The sequence below is a fragment of the Limulus polyphemus genome, unplaced genomic scaffold, assembly GCF_000517525.1.
Source record: "Limulus polyphemus unplaced genomic scaffold, Limulus_polyphemus-2.1.2 Scaffold3591, whole genome shotgun sequence".
NCBI classification, from domain to species: Eukaryota; Metazoa; Arthropoda; class Merostomata; order Xiphosura; family Limulidae; genus Limulus; species Limulus polyphemus.
The window spans coordinates 54,418-59,480 of record NW_013669201.1 but is presented as its reverse complement, the minus strand read 5'-3'; the positions used below and the strand labels follow the sequence as shown (position 1 = coordinate 59,480).

The window sequence follows — 5,063 nt, the reverse complement described above, 5'->3', positions numbered from 1 at the left end:
GTGAATGTAACAGTTAGTGAAGTGTGAATGTAACAGTTAATGAAGTGTGAATGTAACTATTAATGAAGTGTGAATGTAACAGTTAGTGAAGTGTGAATGTAACAGTTAATGAAGTGTGAATGTAACTATTAATGAAGTGTGAATGTAACAGTTAGTGAAGTGTGAATGTAACAGTTAATGAAGTGTGAGTGTAACGATTAATGAAGTAAGCATGTAACAGTTAATGCACAAATGAGTATGTCTGCCATTCAACTACAAACAGTAAAGTGTTGAAAGTTACAAGTGTTCTTATATTTTGCAGCCATTTGATCATTCCAAGAAGATAGCAAAATATTACTGGGCAACTTCAGTAAGTTGATTTTACTTTAAGTACATTGTATTAGATTGATAAATGTTTCAAAATCCTGTTTTTTTGAAATTATAAACTTAATTGAACAGTTCTCTTTACGCTAATTTAAACAGCAGTCAACAATTGATTAAAACAGTTCTCCACTGGGACATGCTTTTATCTTAAGTACATGCACGAGGACACTTTATGTACTTTTGTAAACTCACAGAGTGGGTAGAAAGTAGTAAATGATATAGTTTTTGGAATTAACAAAACTAAACCTGAAAATAGTATTACTTAGTATAGGATTTGAATTTAAACTTTTCTAAACTCTCACCAGTAAGACAACGAAAATCAGTGGCACTTTTATATCCTAATACCAGCAAACGTACTCATTCATTTATTCCCTTAGCTTCTTAAGGATGGCAGGATGGAGTGCATTTATTACAGACTACCAGTTGGCTTTCTAAGGGTGGCAGGATGAAATGCATTTATTACAGACTACCAGTTGGCTTTCTAAGGATGGCAGGATGGAGTGCATTTATTTCAGAATACCAGTTGGCTTTCTAAGGGTGGCAGGATGGAGTGCATATGTTACAGACTACCAGTTGGCTTTCTAAGGTTGGCAGGATGAAATGCATTTGTTACAGACTACCAGTTGGCTTTCTAAGGATGGCAGGATGAAATGCATTTGTTACAGACTACCAGTTGGCTTTCTAAGGATGGCAGGATGGAGTGCATTTATTACAGACTACCAATTGCTTTCTAAGGATGACAGGATGGAGTGCATTTATTACAGACTGTATATTACCAGTTGGCTTTCTGAGGATGGCAGGATGGGAATGCATATGTTATAGACCACCAGTTGGCTTTTTACGGATGGTGAGATGGAGTGCATTTATTACAGACTACCAGATGAAACTGATGAGATTTCAACAGATTGGAAAATGTCGTAGTCAAATCATGAGGGAGACGGGTTTTAAAAACTGATCATGATAATTTTCTTCAGCAATTAATTTGAGAACTACCAGGAACAATGCAATTTTAAATTTATTGTTATCTTGTAATAAAGATTTGTTGATAGGGTGAAGTTTGGAGAACATCTGGGTGCAAGTGATTATTGATCAATTAGGCTTAATGTTTTGTTGCATGTGGAGATCAGGAGTAATGACATTTTGGTTTGAAATTTCAAAAAAAGCAAATTTTGGAGGGATGAGACAAGAATTATCCACTGTTAACTAAGCAACTGAATTAATTGGAGTTTCTGTTCAAATGTGGAAAAATTGTAAACATTTTAAATATTCAAGATAGATATGTTCCTCATAGAAAAAAAGCTTTGGCTGCAAGTAAAAAACCAGGTTGGCTCATGAAGGGCATAAAGGATAAAATTATAGAAAAAAACATCATTTGGAGGATTATAGAAGATCAAAAGAGTTGGTTAAGCAGAAAATTAGCAAATCAATATATATGAAAGAAGGTTGTTTGAAAATGTAAAAATTAAGAGTAAGGACTTATTTAAATACATCATGGGTAAGCAGAATGTTAGGATGGAGGAAGAGCCTTTGACAGATAACACCAGAAGTTAATATCTATTGATTATAGGAGAGCTGATTTCAAAAATTATATTTTTTTTCTTCAGTTTTTACTAATGAAGATTTAAGTAATGTTCCTCAACCTGAACGGTTGTTCAATGAAAACAAGATTGAACAAAATGGTCACATTAATTGTGAGCTGGTTAAGAAAAAATTGGGAAGTTTAAAGAATAATATTTACCCAAGCCTTTTGAAAAAGGTTAAAGAATGGATACATGAGCCACTTGCTAAGATTTGTCTACATCCTTGACTAGTGGGCAGGGGCACCAAGAAAGATTGGAATTTGGCTAATATTACTCCTCATTTCAAGGGAAGTGATAAAATTATATTACTCCTCATTTCAAGGGAAGTGATAAAATTGACCCAGTCTATTATTGGTGGGAAAAGATAAAAGATGCTTTGCAAAGTCATTTAACAAAGTTTATCATTTTTGTTGGATTTCAATGGGGAAAATCTCACCTTACTACTCTTTTGAAAATCTTTTAAGAGGTTACTGCTTATGTAGATGAGCATACATGTGTGGATTTCATGTGTCTGTGATTTTCAGAATGCATTTGGCACGTGTCAGATGAAAGGTGTGTTAAAAAAACGTTATTTCTGTAGGTGTGGAGGATAGATTGGCTCAATGGATGGAAGACTCTTTGGACGGAAGAAAGCAAAGGGTTGTTATAAATGGAGTTTACTCAGAACTGGAATAATGTTACAAGTGAGTTACCTCCGGGCTCAGTTTTAGGACTTTTTGGTTTACATCAATGACATAGATGAACAAACAGTCAATAAATTACTTAAATTTGCTGATGATATTAAAAGTTCTGCTAGCTGTGATGAGGATGATTCTGCTGCTTTACAAAAGGATTTGAATTTTTTAGTGAATAAATGACAGAAGACTTTTAATTATAATAAACTCAAGGTAATGCATGTGGGATATTACAGTTATAAGTATAATTTTGATGGGAATAACCTTAACAGTGTTATGGAAGAAATAGACCTTGGTGTTCTGGTTCATCACTCTCTTAAGTCATCCAAGCAGTATGCAGTTACTAATGGCATGGTAAACAGGTTTTTAGGGCATATCTACAGAGATGTTGAATATGAGTCTAAAAATCTAACAATGTCATTGTGTAGGTCACTAGTTAGGCCGCCTTGGAGTACCTTGTTCAGTGTTGGGCTCTTTACCATAGAAAGAATATTGATTTTTGGAAATGGGTCAGAGGAGGGTTACTAGGATGAGTACAAGTTAAGACCTCAGAAATTATTTTTTCTTGAAAAAAGAAAAGGTAGAAGGATCTGATTGAGAAGTTTAAGATTGTTAATGGAGTTGACACTGTATATGCATCATTGTTTTTCATACTTAATGATAGGACTATGGGCACAAATCAAAATTTGTATAGCTTAGGAGTCATCTTCAGCTAAGACAGCTTTATTTTGCTAATAGAAAGGTTGGTCTTTGGAATGAATTGCCTTCAGATGAGGTGACTGCAGTAAATTTAAGGAAGTTTAAGGAAAGGCTTGATAAATACTTGCATAATAAAGGCTGACAGAATGGGATGGCTTAGATGGACCAACAGGTCCCTTATTGCCTATGTAAGTTTATGTACAACAGCTTATGACTTACCTGCCCTAGCATTGTTGTTGCATTCAACTCCATGCGATACTTGCCACTCACGAGGTCAGCTGCCTTCAGCAGAATAGAAATCTTCTCCGATATGGGTCGTGCTTCCCACTCTTTTCTCGCTTCAATACTCGAATCAATTGCTTTTTGAACAATATCCTAAGTGCAAAGCATGTATAGTACAATGTCATATTAACTTAGTGAAGTAGGATCATAGCATTCACTAAAGCATTGAGTGATATTATATTAGAATAAAATTTGTTCAATTAATCTGTTTCAAGCTTTGTATCTGTATACTTTTCTGTCTTCTTTTAAGTTAGAGTGTTTCAATGTGTGGATTATTCTGTTGGTAGTTCTTGGGAGACATGGTTCTTCCTCTAAGTTAGTGTTTCAATGTGTAGTTATCAATTGAAGAGACACTAGATTATTGTTTTTCTAAATCTGAAAAGTAAGAGGGAGTGGTCTATACAGATACACTAAGTAATCTTATTACCTCAATTCCCCTGTGTCTAAAAGTATTCTTCGATATGGAAGGAGAAGGACATAGAGGCTGGTATTTTGTCAACTCCTAAAAAAATAAAACAATCCAACAGTTAGAATATTACCACAAATGATGAAAATTAACAATAGTTATAACACTCCTAGTAACACACAAACCATATGTGCTTATAAGCTGAAACTTTGTGCTAAGTAGATGTACAAAAAATTTGTGAATACAGGGATTCCACGATAGAACTGGACTACATGGAAAGAGTTGATAAACGGTGTAACAAGATATTATCATAAAGTATCATTTAATGATAATTTACATATAACTTAGATAATTCATATACATCCATTGAACCTGTGGTCAACCAGATACATGCATTATCCATGTTTAGCTCAGCATAGCATTTTTTAACCACCCAAGACCTAAACATCAACTAAGATATGTGCTAATTTTAATATATTAGTTTTTTTATTTCTTTCAAATATCATTTTAAAAAATTGAGTTTTTGGTGAGGAACTAGTCCAATAGTTTTATCAAGGATTATAGGACTCAAAATCTTAATATTTTGTTAACTTGTATAACTTAGTAAAAAATGTTACTTACCTTCGCAAAGTAGGCATTGAACCTAAAGAAGTCGGCTAGTTCTGCAGCAGCATCAATTTCTGCTTGAATTACAGTTTTTCCCTAAAAATATATTACAAAGGCTATAAAAAAACACTTAAATATTCTAAGAAACTTCAGTTTTGTATTTAGGATGGGCAAATGGCATTTTCTGCTAGATTTTTCCATTTGGGCTAGATTAACTCATATACGCATAATCCAACATAGTGTAGGACTAGGGCCCCCCTCTGGACTAGTAGACTCACAAGAGGTCAGGCTTCTTTGCCCCCCTTCCCCCTTTTATAATGCTCCTGTTAGGAGGTTGTTTCCCACTCACTTTAACATTCACCAGGATTTAGAATTTAACAAAGTGCTATTTCATGAAAATATTAAAAACCATGTCTCCCAAGAAGTACCTACAGACTAATCCACACATTGAAA

General features: G+C 34.1%; 1 pseudogene; it reads right to left on the bottom strand.

Annotated features, from left to right (window-relative positions):
* The window catches only part of LOC106469647, a 33,766-nt pseudogene that overhangs the window by 15,990 nt on the left and 12,713 nt on the right, over positions 1–5,063 (bottom strand).